This window comes from Canis aureus, chromosome 14 (genome assembly GCF_053574225.1).
Source record: "Canis aureus isolate CA01 chromosome 14, VMU_Caureus_v.1.0, whole genome shotgun sequence".
Taxonomy (NCBI): domain Eukaryota; kingdom Metazoa; phylum Chordata; class Mammalia; order Carnivora; family Canidae; genus Canis; species Canis aureus.
Genome location: NC_135624.1, coordinates 14,471,484 through 14,493,421, shown reverse-complemented (window position 1 = coordinate 14,493,421; position 21,938 = coordinate 14,471,484). Strand labels below are relative to the sequence as shown.

At 34.2% G+C, this 21,938-nt stretch overlaps 1 long non-coding RNA gene and 1 pseudogene across 1 annotated transcript in view; one reads left to right on the top strand and one right to left on the bottom strand.

The window, feature by feature from the left end:
* Positions 1–12,750, top strand: part of LOC144283824 (large ribosomal subunit protein eL13 pseudogene) — a 74,515-nt pseudogene extending 61,765 nt beyond the window's left edge.
* Positions 12,751–20,875: 8,125 nt separating this feature from the next.
* Positions 20,876–21,938, bottom strand: part of LOC144283198 (uncharacterized) — a 39,850-nt gene continuing 38,787 nt past the window's right edge. The window contains exon 5 of the long non-coding RNA XR_013351616.1: positions 20,876–20,935. This is a non-coding gene — a long non-coding RNA (uncharacterized LOC144283198). The remainder of the gene's footprint in view (positions 20,936–21,938) is intronic.

The window sequence follows — 21,938 nt, the reverse complement described above, 5'->3', positions numbered from 1 at the left end:
AGAAGCAAATGCAAAGACCTAATTAAACAATGAAGAGATGTATGGTGGGAAAAGGTAGGCAGAGCCTTCAACCATGATACAGGTTTTATAACTGTGAAAAGAGGAAGAAATGAGGATTGGAAAGAAGATTCTCAGACTGCAGTGAAGTTCTCAAAAATTGTTGGCCAATTAGATGGAAAGGCCCAGAGGGGAAAATGCCATTAGTGGAGTACCACACTGGGCAGAAATGACCCAGTAGTCCCCTGTCATCTTCACTTCTTGTCTGTGAGCAGGCCAGAAAGAATGAAGCTTTGTCTTGAGCACTGCTGGGCATCTAGTTGTGTGGCAGCTAGAGAGTGTCTACCAACTACTCCACTCACAATAATTCTCTTCAAAGTAAAAACAAACAACAAAACAAACAAATCCCAAAACAGAGGAACACAAAGAAGTTTGGGAGATTCTGGATAGTGAATCACTGGTGTTTGCCTATGTCCAAACTCAATTTAATTGTAAACATTAAACGTGTGCGGTTTTTAGCATATCAATTATACCTCAATAAAGCTTTTTTGTTTGTTTGTTTGTCTGTTTTAATAAAGCAAATGCATCTTAGCAGCAAAGCTCTACGGCGGCCAAGGTCTACTCCTGTTAAGTTTTATATGGATAGATGGATTGTTTTTTAAAACAAAGCATGTGGAGGGTGCCTGGTAGTTCAGTGGGTTAAGAATCTGATTCTTGATTGTGGCTTGGGTTGTGATCTCAGAGTAATGAGATCTAGCATTGTGATGGGCTCCACACTCAGCTCCGTGGGGAGTCTGGTTTTGTTTTTTTTTGTTGTTGTTTTCTTTCTCTCTCTCTCCCCCTTTGTCCCTCCCCCACCTCGTACATATGCACATGCACACTCTCTCTCTCAAAATAAAATATTTAAAAAATAAGTAAGATAAAATAAAGCATGCAGTTTCTGGCTGAGGCATCAGAATTACCTATAGCAAAGCAGCATCATTTCCCCTTACCCCAATCTCTCTGGGGCAATACAATGAAGGCAGTTGTCAGCTGCACATACAGGAGGATGTACTACTGAGGAGGAACACTGATGTAATAAATTTGGGAGTTTATAGAGGAATTGCTGCACAGCTGCCACTCTCTTCTCCGGAGAAAGGGAGAAAACCCTCAAATCTTCTATGAGAGAGGTGTCTGGGATTTTAGTTTTTTGGAATATAAACTAATGGCTTGGGCTTTAATTCTTCATTGGACTGTAAACACATAGCTCAGAAGAGGTAAACCAATAAATCTCTCAGAGGTATTTTACTCTTAGGGTTACTACTAAACAATTCTTTAACCTAGATTGTCTGTATTTTTTGCTCCAAAAGCCCTGAACATTTAGAAGCATGAAAATACCTTCTCTACAATTTCATAGCACCATGTGCTATACAAATCACTTCTCTACACATATATGGGAAGCAGCTTTTCTATGGCTCTCTTGGGCCTCACTTCCTCAGTTAAAATTTGGAAGAAGGTTAGTGACATGCAGGCCCAGTTCTGCAGTTGTTTTCAGGGCCACAACTAGTTCCCATCATCTTCTTTTTCTATTATTTATTCTAAATCCTCATTCTCCATTATCACTATCACTTACACTTAAACTCTCATTCCTAAGTGATACAGGTTCTTATTAACTTTACTCGTCTCAGGGTCGAAATGTTGCACATATATATTCAGTTACAATCAGGCAAGAAAAAATGCTAAGGGATGCAGAAGTGGATCACCAGGGTTACACACCCTTCCTTCCTGCCCTCATCATATAAAAGCATCCCAAATTTCTTAGAGCTGATCAGGAATAGGAACCCTTGCCCCATCAGTGACTTCTTTTCTTACTTCCTGGTGCAGTAGAGAAGCTGCCTTTCACAGGAGAGGGCTTTTATATGGAAGGGAATTCTTAATCCAACCTTACATTCCACCACTCTTGATTCAGTATCTTCAGGATCCAACCATACACACAGCATCCCATCTTCTGCTAATACATACTTGTTGACTAAATTCTGTAGTTCATTAATAGTATAGTCTGTTCCTTTTTTACTATGCCTACCTCTTTCCATGTCAGATACTGCTATGAATTAATTCTGTAGTAAGCTAAGGAATGACAACCCAAAACTATCAAGTCTTTAATGCTTGAGAACTCATGTTATCCTATGAGGAAAAAGGGCCTTTGAGCTGAGATTAAGGTAAGGATAGTTAAATGGGAAGATTATCCTGGATTATCAGTGTGGGCACTATATACAGTCACAGGCATCTTTATATAAAAGAGATCGGAGGGGCAGGAGAGGCTAGGTAGGGATTGATAGGAGGCTATGTGATCAGGCTCATGCAGGGAGACTGAAACCAGGCTCACAGAAATCCCAGATGTGGAGAAATGTTATGGATGAAATACTAACCAGAGAGAAGGGAACACCTTGTCTGGGCTCATGATATTTACATGAACCCTTGTTTAATCTCATGATAGTTAAAAGTCCACCATGTTTATTCTAAATATAGACATGATATTTACAAGTCCACCATGATATTGACAAGAAATTTACCAAGTTCCCTGGTCAGTTTCCTGTAAAAGAGTACCATGAAAGACCTCATTGGCAATCTATTCTGGACTCCTCTCACTCTAGAGAGGTGCTTTTCTTTCCCATTCTTTTCTTTTTTTTAAGATTTTATTTATTTATTCATGAGAGACACAGAAAGAGAGAGAGGCAGAGACACAGACAGAAGGAGAAGTAGACTCCATGCAGCGAGCCTGATGTGGGACTCCATCCTGGAACTCCAGGATCATGCCCTGGGCAGAAAGCAGACACTAAACAGCTGAGCCACCCAGGTATCCCTTCTTTCCCATTCTTAATAAACACTTCACTTAATAAACTTTCACTTCACCCTTTTGTGTCTACAGGATTCATTTGATTCTGAGAGACAAAAACTCTGCAACCCTGCAACATTATGACCACAAACCAAGGAATGTAGGTAGCACCAGAAGCGGAAAGAGGCAAGGAATGATTCTTCTCTAGACCCCCTTGAATGAACACATCCCTGATGGCACTTTATCACCTAGTAATACTGCTTTTGGACTTTGAAAGAATAAATTTTTATTGTTTGAAGCACCTAGGTGATTTGTTGCAGCAGCCACAGGAAATGATTAACAATGCTAATTAAATTTGTGGTCAGGAGGAAATAGGCAGTTAGATGATGAGGGGAGCACATGTTTCCTACAAGGAAGACACCTCTATATTTTCTTCAACCAAGAGGTGAATTCTGAGCTTTGGCACAAAGACACAAAGGGATAATTTTCCAAGTGCAAAGCTGTCAGAAGAATCTGATGTTTGAAGACTTCTGAGTGTGCATTTACAAAGAAAACTCCATAGGAAGTCTCAGAGTCCCAATCCTTCCTTTCAGAGCCCTGACCTTAGTGTAACATATTGCTGGGATTGAGAATACAACTTTCTCAGGAGCTCTGCTTCTTTCATAATTAAGTTATAGCCCTGATCCTACGTATTTTCTATGTTCCAGCTGCAGGAAATGAGAGTCCCTGTACATGCTGCCAATGAAGCCATATGCCTTTCACATTTAGGTTTTAATTGAGGATTGATCATCCTCAGCCTTTCCAAGGCATCAATTGAACTCAGCAGCATCTATTGGAAGTATAAAACAAAACAAAACAAAAAAACAACAAAAAACACCTTTTTTAAGTCTCTGCCACCACCATTATATCCTACATTAGCCAAAATTTCAGGTCCTTTTAAAAACAGAGTGAATATAGTTTAGAAAGTGAAGAGACTAGAAAACAGCTAGATGACTTCTGACTCTTAAGTAAATTTGTTTCAATTAGTACGTAAAATAGTCCAAAAAGACTGACAATAAGATAGAAAAAAAAAGAGGTTTTAAACAATTCTTTCATGTTGTGATCTCTTTGTAGGACTGAGTTTTAGATTTCTTTTTTAATTGGTTGGAACCAAGTCGTAAGGCAAGTACACACTTAGCAACATGTCCCCTGAGAGACCTCTGGTTTCTTGAAGTACTCTTTGTGCCACATAAATCTGCATAGGTAAATGGGTGTGATCAGCTAGAAAGTAGAGCCATTGGTGGGGATCTTCCTCCCTGAGGCAGAGAAGAGAGGAGGCAGGAACCAGTAAGTCTGCAAATTAGGGTAGGCATGGGGTTAGTCTGTTTGGGACGGGATTTTTTTCTCATCGACTTTGTTTTTAATAGGTTTCAAAAATTCTGTGACAGATTTCTTGGTCAAGTTGTTTTCACTTAAAAAGTACTGACTTTAAAAACTAACAACCTAAAGCTGCCATGAATACATCCAGACAAACACAAACACACAGACACACACAAATGGTCCATAAAACATTCTCTTTTCCTTCTGAAGGTTTTGCTAAGTATTGTTATCATTAATTGGTCTTTTACTATTAAACTTAAATGGCCAATTGGGACGAACAGTTTTGAGGCTTTTTTCTACCACTGATTAAGACTGGGTTGTCAGGTATTATGCATAATATTTAGCCTCCTGAGTTTTCTAAGACTTGAAGTTGGGGAAGACTATTTTGTTCTTGAAAGAGCTAGAGGAGATGACATCTAAGCAATATACTACAATATTTACCAGAGCTGCCTACGTAAATGAAGTATTAAAATTATATGTTAATTATGATTACACATATGACGTTAAAACTAAATATCCATATGTATTTTATGCATGTGCAAAAACATTTGATGATTAACACATGATGGTATACCAAGGATATTAAAGTTAAAACTTCTTTGACCAAGTAGAAGATGATGTATGGATGGAATAACTCTGAACCTAAGAAGGGAAGAAGCAATGCCCAAAGGCGTAAAAATGTAATGGATTTTTTTTGTAAATCTGAGCATGGGAAATATAAGACCATATAATCATTTAAATCAAAAGACATATTACATTGTTTTCAATTCTTATAAATGCTAACAAAAATAAAAAATATTATTTAGACAAAATATGAAATATGAGCAATGGCAAAATATTGTACTTCCTCTCTACTAGATTAATTTTTTGCATCTATCTTAATTGCTTTTGTATGTCTGTGTTATCTCAAGCTAAAAAAATAAAAAAAAAAGATAATGGTACTGTTATAAAATGCACTTAACTCCCTTATCAATTCACTTCCTATTTATACTTATGATGGTTACATCTTTAGATCAATTGATAGCCATATATTTTCATGTATTTTTGATCTGGAGTATAATATTGTACCTTGTGAGGATTGTAACTCAAATTAAGATAAATATAGCAGTTGCCAGATAATCACAATGTTCTTATTGTCTCCCAAGCAGAGTTTGTCTTACGTAGACCACTGTGAATCTTTGGTCTCTTTTTCTTGTTTGAACAAACTGTATGTTTTAATTGACATATTTATCTGAATGATAAATGTTTACATCTTTTTCCACTGAGGACATGTTTTAATGAATCATCCTATAAAGACTAGGAGTTTCAATAGCAGTGTATGGTAAAATATATATTTGCCTTTGATCTACAAATCCTCAGAAAGTGAGAACAAAAAATGGACAATCCTAAAATTAACTCAGATATTATATATTTATATATGTTTCATTCAACTGACTAAGGTTACTCTCTATACCTCTGTAAGAATTACAGCCAAAAACACTATGGGCACCTTAATTCATGCTATTATATGTTGACGGAAGGACAAAGTTGCTGACTAGAGGTTTATAGCATTTGTCTAAAGGTCTGGGACCACGGTCCTTGACAAAATTAAACTGTAAACTATCTCAGTTATAAATTATTTAACTCTTGATTAAATTAAATTGACTAATCTTATTCTGGCAAAATATGACAATTGAAAAAAATGAATGGACTATAGAATTGTAAACAAACCTCCAAATAAAGCCATATATGTTGTATAAATTTGTGACTAGTTAGAAAGTTTGAAAAGTTATTCTGAGGTGATGGATAAAAACACTTTGAATACTCTTAGATTTTAATGATTATTTATTTCACTGGCATTTTGAATTACCTTGTCAAATTCCCTAAAGTGCCATATTGGAATTTCACATTACATTAAGTTTGTGTCTTTATTTCCTTGAATAAAATGCATCATTTTAGGTCTGTTTTTCTATATTTTTAAGTAAATTTTATATTTTGATTAAAATAATGTTTTTCTCTATTAGATTAATCTTATTCATGTGTTTTGTTTGCTGTTATATTTTAAATTTGTTTATTTTGGAAATGAAATTATTTTAATGGTTCTTGTAAAACACAAATGTTTTTGACTCATTACTGTAGATACTTCTAAATACTTCTTAATGGCAATTGATATGGTAAGTATATTTTCTTTTTCTCTAATACTTATAACTTCAATTTTTGACATATTTTTCTTATTATTTAATTTATTTTGTTGCCTATGAGTTCAGAAACAATACTAAAGATGTGGTGTCTATGTGTACATTCTGGTCCTTAAATTTGCTGTAGAGTTGTGATAAGTAACATTTATTAGGTTAAAGATATTCTTTTAATTTTCTATGAAGCATTTTAAATTTCAAATTAGTCTTTGATTATATGAAATACTTTTTATCAAATATTTGTATCACATATTTTATGTATTATGTTGATTACGTGAATTATTTTAATATATCTAGTTAAATAATTTCAAGAATATATTAGTGTCATGAATTTTACTACCATGGTTATCAAGCAGTTTTTAACACTATGTTATAGTTGTGAATTGTATAAACATACTTGTGTTTTTATTATTTTTATAAACATACTTATTTTTTATATTGTATCATCAAAACGGCACTGATACTGGATTTCCTAATCAGATTTTCGTGAATCAGAGACTGTGGTCCATAAAGCTTTTCAAATAAGTACAAGGTGAAAACAGAAGAGGCCAGGACTATAGACATATCTCCTTAGGTCTTTTCTTTCTTCATTTGATATTCACTGACCCAGATTAAGAGATATATTTCTAAGATAGGTGGGTAGTGACCATATTGGCACAGAAGCCAGGTAATGAAACATCTTCATTTTATACTCAGAGGCTAAATGGCTTATGTGACATTTTCCTGGAAGCCATGCCTCATAAATTTATATATTCCAGGCCTATTTACCATTATCAATCCTAGACAAATGAGTACATACTGCTAAAAGCCAGTCGCCAGATTGTTTCTTTTTTCTTTCCCACAAACCTTCCTCTGATAAAGTGATCTACAGTTAAACCATTCATAATTACAAATTATCACACCTAAAGAGAATGATAAATTTTAATAAATTTTGCACAAGTGAGCCATCATATAATAGCCACCCAGGTCAAGAAATAAAACCCAGTCAGCACTCTTGAGGTGCAATAAACTCCTTTCTAATAACATTAATGGTAACCCAGAGGTAATCTCTAGCCTAATTTTTATGCTTGTTCAATCTCCTGATTTGTTTTTTTTTAAAGTTTGATTGATTTAGAGGGTGTGTGGGGGAAGGGGTAAAAGGATTGAGAGAAAGAAGCAAAACCCATTGAGCAGGGAGCCCCAACGCAGGGCTCTTGATCAAACAACCCTGAGATCATGACCTGAGCTGAAACCAAGAATCAGAAGCTTAACTGATTGAGCCATGTAGGTGTCCTGATCTTATATATTTTTTATGTCAGACTGTGTGGATAACTCCTTTCCCCTCACTGTCACTCACTAGGTTATCTACTTCTGTTTGTTTGGATTTTTATTTTTTTAATATTTTATTTATTTATTCATGAGAGACAGAGAGAGAGAGAGGCAGAGACACAGGCACAGGCAGAGGCAGAGGCAGAGGGAGAAGCAGGCTCCATACAGGGAGTCTGAACTGGGACTTGATCCTGGGTCTCCAGGATCAGGCCCTGGACTGAAGGTGGCGCTAAATCACTGAGCCACCCAGGCTGCCCCTTTTGTTTGGATTTTTAAATAAAAGTATGAGCTGAATTTTCATAAGCCTGTTGGCAGTTTGTTTCTTTTGAGAAATGTTATTCTGGTTCTTTGCTCATTTTTAAATTGGATTATTCATTTACGTATTTTTACTATTGAGTTTTAAGAGTTCCTTACATATTTTGGATATTAACTTCTTATCAGATGAGTGGTTGGCAACTATTCTTTGGGGAAAAATGTGTATTCAGATCCTTTGCCATTGGGGGAAAAAATCAGATTATTTATTTATTTATTTATTTGTAAATTATTGAGTAGTATGCGTTCTTATATATTTTAGAATATGAACCCTTTAACAGATGTATGATTTGCAGATATTTTCTCCCATTCAGTAGGTTGCTTTTTCATTCTGTTGTTTCTTTTGCTGTACAGAAGGTTAATAGTTTGATATGGTCCCCATTATTTATCTTTGCTTTGTTGCTTGTGCATTTGATGTCATACCTAAAAAAATCATTGCCAAGACCAATGTCAAGGAGATTTTCCTCCTATGTTTTCTTCTTGTAGTTTACTGTTTCAAGTCTTACACTTAAGTCTTTAATCAATTTGTTATAGAGTGCCATAAGATTGTGAATAGCTGCTGTTAAGTAAAAAAGTTTGCATGTGTTAGGTCCATTTCGTCTATAAGTGCTATTCCAGTCATCTATTTCTCTTGATTTTTCTCTCTGGACACCACACATACATATAATCCACTATTGTAAGTGGGTTATAGAAATTATAGAAATTCCATTATAGAAATAGAAATTATATTGCTGTCAATTTCTGCCTTGAGTTCTGTCTATATTTGCTTTATAAATTTAGGTACTCTGAAGTTTGATGGGTGTATATTTATCATTATTATATCTTCTGGTTTAATTGACCCTTTATCAGCATATAATGACGTTCTTTGTCTCTACACTTAGATTTAAAGTCCATTTTTTCTAAAATAAGCGTAAGCACTGTTGGTTTCTCTTTGAAATATCTTTTATCTTCACTTCTCATCCTATTTGTGTCTTTAATTATAAAGTAAGTCTTCTGCAGATGGGAAGTTGTTGGATCTTAGTTTTGTTTTTATTTTTAGAAGTTTTAGATCGACAGCAAAAGTGAGCAGAAAATATAGTTTCCATATATCTCCTGTTCTCACACATGTACAACCTCCCCAGAGTGGTGCATTTATTACAAGTGATGAACTTACATTGACACATCATTGTCACACAAACCCAGAGTTTACATTTTAGTTCAATTTTGGTGTTGTACATTCTTGGTGTGTATTTGGACAAATACCTCATTATGGTATCCCACAGAGTATTTTTACTGCCCTCAAATCCTCTATGACCCATCTATTCACTCCCAGCCTCATCAACCTTTAGCAATCACTTACTTTTTTACTGTCTCCATTGTTTAACTTATTGTTAGGACTTAGTGGAGACTTTTTAGCTCCTTTCAGGTGGAACTGGTGAAAGTACATCTTGTTTTTGTATCCATTCAGATACTGTACTTTTTGTTTGGTGAGTTTGATTCATTTATATTAAAGTACTTTTGCATAAGTGAGGACTATTGGCATTTCGTTAATTGGTTCTGTTTATCTTCCATTTCTTTTGTCCTTCTCCTCTCCTACTTTCTTTTTGTTTCCTTTTATATTGTGCATTCACTAAGAAAATTTTATCTATTAACTTTACATTAGAGCATAAAGTGACTTATGCATCACCTTTATAGCATTACTTAAACTGTCTATGCCTATATATTTGTCTTTACAGTAATGTTTTTATATGTTTTTGTGGTAACATGTTTTCAATTTGAAGACCTTAAGTATTTCTTATAAGGCAGGTCTTATGATAGACTCCCTCAATTTTTGTCTGAGAAAGATTTTCTCTTTTCCTCTTCTTCTTTTTATTTTATTATTTATTTATTTATTTATTTATTTACTTACTTACTTATTTATTGAGAGAAAAGAGCACAAGCATGGAGGAGGAGCAGAGGAAGAGGGAGAAGAAGCAGATTCCCCACTGAGCAGAGAACTGGACTGCATCCTAGGACCCTGAGATTATGACCTGAGCCAAAGGCAGATGTTTAACCGACCGAGCCACCCAATTTTCTTCCATTTTTAATTTTTTTATATATTTTTTTAATTTATTTATGATAGTCACAGAGAGAGAGAGAGAGAGAGGCAGAGACACAGGCAGAGGGAGAAGCAGGCTCCATGCACCCGGAGCCCGATGTGGGATTCGATCCCGGGTCTCCAGGGTCGCGCCCTGGGCCAAAGGCAGACGCCAAACCGCTGCGCCACCCAGGGATCCCCTCTTCCATTTTTAAAAGATAATTTCATCGGTATAGATTTCTTATTTGGTAGTTGTTTTATTACTTTGAATATATCATCCCATTCTTTCTTGGCCTACAATGTTTCTTCTGAGAAATCTGTCAATCTTATGAGCTATTCTTATACAGGGAAAAAACACTTTTCTCTTGGTACTGTCAAAATTTTCTCTTTGTCCTTGACTTTAAACAATTTGATTACAATGTGTCTTACTGTAGTCTTTGGGCTGAAAGTATGTGGCTATATTATATGCCATGGAGAGCGAGGGTTGGAGTAGGAAGAGGAATGGTGGATAAGGTGGCAATTCCTTTACCTCAAACTTACTTGGGTAAGTTATTTCCCTAAAGACTTGACAGGTTAAAGTATGCTTATAGCAGTTGGGAACCCTTAGACCTGGTGCCTCCTGTCACATGCTAGAAAGTAAATCAAACTATGGCAATAGCATGGAAGGATTTGTCTGGAAGCAAATGCATTTTCTTTGATGGTAGAAATGATTGAAAAATAGCTACATTTTTATTGATTTGAACTTCAAGAGTTTACAGCAACAAAACTAAGTGTGTTAAATAAATTACACTTTTAATACTTCTAGATATCCTATGTTAGCATATTGCTATAAACTGAAGGTTTAATTTTTTTAAGATTTTATTTATTTATTCATGACAGAGAGAGAAAGAGAGAGAGAGAGGCAGAGACACAGGCAGAGGGAGAAGCAGGCTCCACTCAAAGAGCCCAATGTGGGACCTGATCCCGGAATCCCGGGATCATGCCCTGAGCCGAAGACAGACACCCAACTGCTGAGCCACCCGGCATCCCTAAACTAAAGTTTTAAGTTCCTTTATAAATATATTGGTAACTAATCTCTAGTTTGAATCACATCAAATTGGTTCATATTTAATGTTTTCTTTAATGAAATTTTACCAAAAATTCATTGTAGTATACCTCCCACTCCCTCTTACTGCTGATGTATTTATCCTAAAAACAAAACAAACAAACACAACAAAACAAAACAAAACAAAAACAAGAATACAGAAAGCAGAAAAAAGTAAAAACAATACACATTGCAGGGTCCAAAGCTTGAGAAATCTACACAATGATTTATTCATGGTGTCTAAATTATGACACCATGTCTAAATTCCTGATTTTCTGCTGATAGGCTATCCAGGGAAATGAAACTATTAACTGAAAGATTTTGAAAGTGAAAAATTGTGTCCCCAAAATTTATTTTATTTCTTTATTATTATACATCTCTCAGAAAAAAATTCTTAGTAACAAAGGATCTATTAATAGCTCTATCTTATAAGTGTAGACTCTTCTTTAAATTTGAATTGTGGAGATTATATTCTTGTCATAGCCTGTTTAATTTGTGACCAGATTAATGCTATTTAAGTCAATGTTCTAAAGAAAAACAATTATTAATTTAATAATTAATAATTAATTTAATAAAATATTTGCCTTGTCCTTGAATACTTAGAAATAATGTAGTTTCTAATAACAGTAATAAGAGCTGAATATTATATGCATGTTATCATTGCATCATTTTATTTTGATTAATATAAAGATATTTCAATTTACAAATGATAACTTCAGTGATGCTTAATCCAGTAGTTTTAAAAAGCTCATTTATTTTTGACCCACTTTGTGGTATAAATTGAAAAAGGTTGTAATAATAAAAATTACTGTTGGAAACAAGATTTCATCAGCTTTTATTAGAAACCCTTTGATAATAACTGATTTTAGAGATGGTATGTTTCCTTCATTTTAGAGATTGTTAAGACAATTCCCTCTGATGACACTAAAACATTTTTAGGAAATAATGTGAAAATAGTGAAAGTACATCTAATGCTTTTATTGTAGCCTCAAGCTATTCTATGAATATATAAATTGCCATTATTTTTTGGTGTTCTGTGATTAGAGAAAAAAAGGTGACTTAAGTGTATTGCTTCATAATACCTGGTTGCCAATGACATGCATTGATATAAAGAATCAGGCTAACTTGAAATGAGCTGTAATGTTATAAGAAATCGTACCTCTTTATTCCCTGCCCCACGGTGAGGGTGAGTTGGCACACGAAGGTGCGGGCTGCAGGGGCTCCAGCCTGGAGGAGCTCCGGGAGGCGGGCTCCGCAGGAAGGTGGCGCGGACCATTGGCATCTCGGTGGACCCGCGGCGGAACCAGTCCACGGAGAGAGTCCCTGCAGGCCACCGCGCAGCGGCTCAAGGAATACTGCTCCAAGCTCTTCCTCTTCCCCAGGAAGCCTTCGGCCCCCAAGAAGGCGACAGCTCAGCTGAAGAACTCAAACTGGCAACACAGACGACGGGACCGGTCATGCCCATCCGGAATGTCCACAAGAAGGAGAAGGCCAGAGTCATCACAGAAGAGGAGAAGAACTTCAAGGCATTTGCCAGCCTCCGCATGGCCCATGCAATGCCCGGCTCTTTGGCATCTGGGCAAAAAGGGCCAAGGAAGCTGCAGAACAGGATGTTGAAAAGAAAAAATAAAGTGCTATTGGCAACTCCTAAAAACAAAACAAAACAAAAAAACAGTTTATTGTAAAAATAGATGGATTTCAGCTTCCAAGGGTTTCCATTCTCAAAGTTATTCAAAGAATATTTTGTAGAGTCAACCCTTTAAGTTATTACATTTGTATTAACCTTATTTGGAAATAATTGTTTCAGTAGTATCAATTGAATACCAATCATAGCACTCTTTTCACTCAAAGCTGAGCATAATTTTATTTTTATAGATAAGAATATAATTTAAGAATCTACCATTTAGTGGCTTAACCTAAAGAAATCCTCAAACAGCATGTCTGTTAATGTTTGAAGCAGCTTCTTCATGTTCTTAACGGTATCTCTAGATGAGAAGTTTCAAATTTTGATGAAATTCATCACTTTCATTTTTTGGTTGTTCTTTTGACCTCCCTAAGAAATATTTCTTACAGAAATCAGATGGTTGATTTCTACAAGCTGCTTGGATTTTGATCAGGATACATTTGCAATTACCAATCATTTTAGAGATAATTAGCATTATAACAATACAAAATCTTCTAATGTATGAGTATGATATGTCTCTACATTTTCAAAGCCTTTTGATTTTCTTTACTCCATAAAGTATGATAGTTTCCAGTGTAGTGGTCTGTCTTCAGTAAAAGATATTCTAAAGTAATTGATGTTTTAAAAATCTTATTGAAAATTGCACTTTAATAAAACATGCTTTTTCAGTTTTTCTTGCTAGTTTGCTAGCTTATAGAAACAACATTGATATTTTATTCTTAGGGGGATCCCTGGGTGGCTCAGTGGTTTAGCGCCTGCCTTCGGCCCAGGGCATGATCCTGGAGTCACGGAATCAAGTCCCACATCAGGCTCCCTGCATGGAGCCTGCTTCTCCCTCTGTCTGGGTCTCTGCCTCTCTCTCTCTCTCTCTGTCTCTCATGAATAAATAAAATCTTTTTAAAAAAATTATATTTTATTCTTAGACTTTGGTAAATTCACTTATTAGGTTTCTTAGGATTTTTCCAAACACATATTATCTGCATGTAAAATATTTTTACTTATTCCTTCTCTATCATTATGCTTTTTATTTCATTTTCTTAGATTATTCCACAATTTATGCCCTGTGCTGTAATAATTAATAGAAATGTTAAGATGACACACCCTTTTTTTTAAGATGACACACTCTTATCTTAGTTTCCAAATTAGAAGACACTATTTTGTATTTCAACCTCCAGAATATCAGTTATATATGGTTTGTACACAATCTTTATAACTTAACAAAGTTAACTTTTCCTATTTTATGAGAGATGTTCTGAAATTACAAATTGGTTTGAATTTTGTCAATACTTTCTCTGCAAATTTTGAGGGGATTGATTTTTTTTCTTTTTCTTAATAATGTAGAATATTACTTTGACTGTTTTGGGATATTAAAACAACCTTCCATAATGGGGATAAAATTATACCAAAGTTTGTTAAACCTTTTGTGTGTTTCATAATTTGATCTGCTAATATTTTCATTGAAAAATTTCTTTTTATGTTCATGAATTAATTACTTACATTGAATAAATAAAATTATTTTGGGAAGTATCCATTGTCCTCTATTTTCTGAAATAACTTGTGTAAAATTGTTATGATTTAATTATTAAGTGTTTGATAAAATTTATCAATTAAGCCATCTGGCCCTTGAGACCTCTTGAGAGAAAAAATTTAAATTGCCATTAAAAAATAGATGTAGAGATGGAGCTAGAAAGTATTATGCTAAACAAAATAAGAGAAAGAAACATACTATATAATTTCACTCATATATAGAATTTAAGAAACAGAACAGATAAACATAGGGGAAACAAAAAAAGAGAGAGGCAGGGACCCCTGGGTGGCGCAGTGGTTTGGCGCCTGCCTTTGGCCCTGGGCGCGATCCTGGTAGACCCGGGATCGAGTCCCACGTCGGGCTCCTGGTGCATGGAGCCTGCTTCTCCCTCTGCCTGTGTCTCTGCCTCTCTCTCTCTCTCTTTGTGACTATCATAAATTAAAAAAAAAAAAAAGAGGCAAACCATAAAACAAATTCTTAACTCTAGAAATCAAAGTGAGGGTTGCTGTTGGGGAGGTGTGCAGGATGATGGGTTAAATGGGATAGGTATTAAGAAGTGCACCTGTGATGAGCACTGGGTGTTATATGTAAGTGACACTCATTAAATTCTATACCTGAAACTAAAATTATACTGTATGTCAACTAACTGGAATTTTTATTTATTTATTTATTTATTTATTTACTAACTGGAATTTAAATTAAAACTTGAAAACAATAGATATAGAGCCCTTCACAATTTTTAATTCTTCACATGTCAACTTGACAAATTTTGTTTTCAGATTTTAATTTTATTTGAATTGTTAAAATTATGAAAATAAAAATTCTTATTTATACTGACCAACTATACATTTAAGGTCCATATGATGGCTGATGGTGGCTCCTCCTTCATTCCTCCTATATTGATAGTTTATATCTCCTTTTTTTTCCCACTGTGATCAGTCATGTTGGAGACTCACTTGTTTTATGAAAATTCCCAGCAGTAGGCTTCCTTAAACTTATTATTTTCTACTTTGTTGATCTGTTTTCATTTTTAGTTATTATCTTCCTTCCACTTTTTTCCATTTCTATAATTTTAGCACAAATTTCTAGCTTCTTAATGTGTATTTCATACTTAACATGTAATTATTTGTTCAAGTATTATGATCTTTATTTATTGCATTTATGTTGTTTAATACTTTGTTTCCTGCAGTTTTACTTAACAATCAATAGAATGACGTCTTCATGTTCTTACTTGATTATAATAGCAGCAACATAGTCCTTATAAACTAATTCCAACATCTGGGTCAACTCTTGGATTTGTTTCTATTTAGTGCAATGTATCCTCTAGTTTGTCAGATATATTTATATGTGTAACTGCTTTTATATATCTACATCTATCTATATAGAGAGATATGTGTAACAGATAGATACATAAATATATATATATATAGACACATATATTGAAAAACTGGTGTATATGAAGATATATATGTATATAAGTGAGAGAGAGACATGTGGATATGAAGATAGATATTTATATGGCAATAGATACAAATATATACATCTCCATATACACATATATCTGCTGAACAAAAATCAAGGATTTGAACAAAAATCAAAATGTTTGGGGGCAGCCCGGGGGGCTCAGCAGTTGAGCGCCGCCTTCAGCCCAGGGCATGATCCTGGACACCCGGGATCGAATTCCATGTCAGGCTCCCTGCAATGGAGACTGCTTCTCCTTCTGCCCATGCCTCTGCCTCTCTCTCTCTCTCTCTCTCTCTTTCTGTGTCTCTCATGAATAAATAAATAAAATCTTAAAAAAAATCAAAATGTTTCACAGGAAAATCAAATTATTCACTCTTTACCATGTGCCATTAACAAAGTCCAGAATGCAATAATAAATCAGCAGACTTGCAAAGAAACAAACATATGTATAAATACAAAAATGTATATATATCTAAAACAACATAAATATGTGTATATATAATATAAACATATTACATATACAATGTAAATATTTGTAGGGTTAATCTGAATGATCTAAGTGATTGGTGCAGTTTCTCCACAAGGGGTGGGCTATTTAGTTCCAGCATTTTCCAGATATGTGTAATCTGTTACATCTTTGTTTATACCTTCAAAACCACTAATTGCTAGGTTTCAAAGAGGCCTCCACGAAAGTGCAAGCAAGAGCTTGGCCAATGACTTGAGGAGAACCCCTTTACATATTTCAGTTGTCTTTTCTTTAGGTAGCTGTATCTTTTCAAACAACCTGGCCCACAAATTCTAGCCACTGAGAACTACAGACCCTCCATTTCTACATCTCAGCTCAGCTTGGGATCCATTTTCTTAATTAGGAATATGTTCAAAGGATGAAATTTGAGGTGAATGTGGAGGTCTTATCATCGTTCTAACTCTTCTCACTGTGGTTTATTATTCAATGCCCCAAACAGCTGCAATATGAATGTGCCCAGTTTCGCCATTGTTTAAAGTGGAAGTTATTCCACCTTAGCTATAGGTAGAAAAATAGTTATATTTTTAACACTGTAGAGAATTTGGTTAATTTATAAAAAGCTACTGACTAAACCAAGCCTCTGCCTCAAAATTAGAAAAATTAATTACACACACATACACACTCACACACACATATGCAGACAAAATCAGTAGTGAGTGATAAAGGTCTAATCCTACCTAAAATTATCCTGATAAACAAAAGAATTAGAAACAATACTGAAAAAAAAAAAAAAACAATACTAAAGACAGCATGTTCACCGCAAAATTTGCTAAAAGTATCAAAGCTTAATGTACTTTTAAAAAATGATTAAAAGATATTAAGACATTTACACAAAACATGAAAAAATAAAATGTGAAAACTAGAAATAATCTGAAATGAGAAGTAGAAGAACGAAAGAAAGAATTAAAATAAACTAAAAATATCATTTAGAAATTAAGATTAGACAAAGAGAACCCAACATGCATCAAAGTGATAATGATATTTTAAGAACTATATAAGGTTAAAAAGAAACAAATTTAAAAGCCAAACATAAAAATGCAACATAAATTATTCAAGGAAATAAGGGATATTAAATATAGACAATGAAACTACAAATTAATAGGAATTGTTGAAGGAGAAGCAAGGGAGCAGAACATATAGTAAAATGTATTATTTATTGAAACTGTATTGATTTAAAATAGATGAGGGCAACCATGGTGGCCCAACGGTTTAGCACAACTTTCAGCCCCGGGCGTGATCCTGGAGACCCAGGATCAAGTCCCACGTCAGGCTCCCTGCATGGAGCCTGCTTCTCCCTTTGCCTGTGCCTCTGCCTCTCTCTCTCTCTCTGTGTCTCTCATAAATAAATAAATAAATAAATAAATAAATAAATAAATAAATAAAATCTTTAAAAAAATAAATGAAAACTATGTGATGACTGCGATTTATTAATACATATTGTGATAAAACTACCTGACTTTAGACAAAGAATAAGTCCTTTGGGTGTGTAGACAGAGAAAGAGTACATGTGTAAGGGAAGAGCATGCTTAGACTTTGACAACACCAATTTGTGCCAAAAGAATATCACAGGAACAATATATTTAAAATTTTCAAGGAAAGAAAATGTTTTCTTGTGTTGCAACCATTGTTGACCAAATGGATATTTATTTCAAGAGTTCATAACTGTCCCTTCAGTAAGGAAGAGAACAGCAAAGTCAAATGAAGGCTTTATCTTGTAATACGTATTCTTTAGAGAGAAATAATATGATGAAGAATAAGCTTCTCTTCTGAAGTAATGGCCTTAGGAGATAAATACCAGGAAAGAGGATAGTTGTTCATGATTAAAGGCCTGGAATGGGACAAGATCTTGAAACTTCATTTTTGAATAATATTTTGTGAACTGAATGGGCATGAGAGCATCCCAGAAATGAATAAACTCTAATTAAAGCCCTAAACTGCAGATGACAAGTCATTGAGTAGTCAACTCTATCAGGACCAACAATGCTTAGCCACAAAGACAATGCTGGTTGGAAACCAAGGATGGAAGCCTAAAAGGGTATAGAGTTGTTTTCATATATTTCTCCTTGATCCACTACAGTTGTCATGGCAAGGGAAGAAAGATTGGAGAATCATACATAAACATTTCACTATTTTGGTAAAACAAATACGTTATATATTAAATAATATATATTATATAATACATTAAATATATTTAAAAACATAAATGTCTTTATCTATATCTATGTCAGTTCATATTTTTATTTGCCAAAGCAAGTCACTTTGCCTTGGATTTACTTCGAGGACTCTGAAATGAGGAAGAGTTGATAGAATATTTGATGAATACCATGAAATCCACACCATTAAATACTATTATTTCTATTATACAGATGAGGAACCTGGAGTTATCCATATTGAAGTCCCTTATTAAGGTGGTGTATCTACTGAGTGGTAGAGCAAAAATCCATACCAAGCAATCTGATCCAAGAACTCACATGGCAAAACATTATAAGGTACCTCTCTTTGAATTTCACATATTTTACTATTGAATCCATGTTGTTATATTTACAGATACTACCCCGATTTATGCAACATAATCTTGCTTTCTAGCTGTAATATCCCATTCAGAAAGACTTATGTTATCTACATTTACAAATACAAACCACATCTGGCTGTCCTAACACAGCTCAACTTTTTTTTTTTTAATATAAATGTTAAATTTAATTTCAGTATAATAGGGACAAAAAAAAAAAAAAGGCAACTAACTTGTCACCCTGCACAGTAACTTTAACATGAAAGGTTTAAACTTATTTTGTCAATATTTTCTTCATTGTATATAGCTTTAAAAAATATCAGAAATCTGTGAGATATATATTTATAAACAAACAAGGCAAGAACATATACTCTCACATTTCTGGTGAGTTAATTCTGCATTAAAGGGGCTTAAGTTATTTGTAATAAGATAGAAATTACAAGAAATCCTTTGACAGAGGTAAGAAAATAAACAATTTTAGCTGGAAATCATGATGTTCTCATTTCTTCTCCTAGGTATGCAAATAACATGTCTAAATACTTACTAGAGGCAAATCTATCTCAAAAGTTTGGGACAATAATTTTTCTCCTTTCTGTCAATACTCAATGAGAAATTAACACTTAGAATAAAACTTTTCGATGAATAAAGGATAGTAATATCCACCTTGGTAAAAGCATTAATTTACAGATGGCACTTCATTCCTTGCGGTACACCTTTCAAAAGACCTAACATAAGAATTGCTGGGCTAAGTAGGGGAACTGTTCTATTATGGTCTTCATCCTATCATTATTAAACCTTAATCTCCTATCCTGTTCCAATGCATTATGTGAATGTTCAATCAAAGAAGTTAGGTTGTTCTCCAGAATTGGCTCTCTCCTAAAGGTCAAAACCGTGGCGGCGCCCCACGGCCACGGTTCTTAGACTTAGGCACCAACTGCCTTGAACTTCTCAGATAATTCAGGGTTGAACTAAATGCTAAGAGGGGGATCAAAGGATTACAGGTCTGCTAAGTACATCCATTTCTTGCCAGTTTACTGGGAAGTGTGGTATTATCCTGTTTCCTGAGAACTAGTAAGAATATATATATAATAAAGTTCAACATCAAGGAAACAAATGATTTATTTTGCTATCACATCTTACACGTAGAGTCATTACAAAAAATTCCATTCAATCAAATTAATATCAATCTCAACAGCTTGGCAGGTCATTCATTTAGTAGAAACACATTACCTATCTTGACAATACTACAGCTATTCTACATTTGTAATATTCACAATTATAAGGAACATCACAACCAGCTGCAGAAAATGTGACACTGAGCGTTATAATAGGCACTATCAGAATTTCCTCACATTTTCTGTGTCAATCCTAAATTGACGTAGGGAAGAAAGACTAAAAAGTTTAGGTAGAATAATTTGTACATAACTTTCCTGTGTAGTCTGTACATTTGAAACACATGCACAGCATGTTAACAAGTATGTGTCTGTGTGTGGTCTGTGTGTGTGTGTGTGTGTGTGTAAGCAAAGGGCAAATAGTATTGACTTATTTCTGTAAGTCAAATAATATAGCGGAAAGACCTTAAATTAATGATAACAGCTGAAATTAAATACCAGGCACAAACATAAAGAATTATTATTATTTTACAATTATTATAAATAAAGACATTCAGACTTTAAAAAATAATAATTTGTTCTTGATCACACAGCTACTAAATGATGGAAGATATTTGAACCCATCTTACTTCTAAAGCCTTCATACTGTTGGTTTTCATTTTGAAAGAGACAACAATAAATGATACAACAGGTGATTAGGTGTAAGCCAATATAAGATCATAAATAAAAGTCAAGGTCTATATGCATTAGTTTCTAACAGCTGCCATAACAAAGCACCACAAACTGAGTAGCTTAAAACAACAGAAGTTTGTTCTCTCACAGTGGAATCTAAAAGTCTGAAATCAGGATGTTGGCAGAGTTGATTCTTTTTTTACTAGAATATTTTATTTTTATTTATTTTTATTTTATTATTCTTTTCATCATAATAAGTGAGCTCAATGACACAAGGAAAGACCACACAACCCTCTTCATCTTCTTTCCAATTGAAAATTTGATAACTCTTCCATCTGTTAAAAGGGTAAGATTTAAAATCGTTTTCTTGTGAAAACAATTAAAAAAGTATAAGACTTAGCAAATAAGATATTTCTACAAAGTCTAATTTAATTTATTTTTAAATTTTTAAATTTAAATTTCAGTTACTTCACAGTGTAATATTAGTTTCAGGTGTACAATATAGTGATTCAACACTTCCATATATCACCCAGTGCTCATCACAATTGCGCTCCTTAATCACCTATTTCATCCATCCCCCCACCTACCTCTCCTCTGGTAACCATCCCTTTGTTCTCTATAGTTAAGAATATGTTTCTTGGGACACCTGGGTAGCTCAGTGGTTGAGCATCTGCCTTCAGCTCAGGGCGTGATCCTGGAGTCCTGAGATCCAATTCCACAAATGGCTCCCTGCATGGAGCCTGCTTCTCCCTCTTCCTATGTCTCTGCCTCTCCTTCTCTGTGTCTCTCATTAATAAATAAACTGTTTTCGTTTTTTTAATAGTCTGTTTCTTGGTTTGCCTGTCTCTCTCTTTTCCCCCCTTTGCTCATTTGTGCTGTTTCTTAAATTCCACATACAAGTGAAATAGTATAGTATTTGTCTTTTTCTGACTTATTTTGCTTAGCATAATACTCTCTACCTCCATCCACATTGTTGCAAATGGCAAGACTTCATTCTTTTTTTATGGCTGAGTAATATCGCATTATGTCTATATCTGTATGTATATATCTATAAATCTATATCTATAGATATATATACAGACATAATATAGATGGCATAATATATATAGCATAATATATATAGAGAGATATACCTCATATTCTTTATCCATTCATCAGTCAATGGATTTGCAGATGACATGATACTCTATATAAAAACCCCAAAACAAAACAAAACAAAACAAAAAATAAATTAAAATAAAAAAACCTAAAACACTCCACCAGAAAACTGTTAGAACTGATACATAAATTCAGTAAAGTTGCAGGATACAAAATCAATGTACAGAAATATGTGGCATT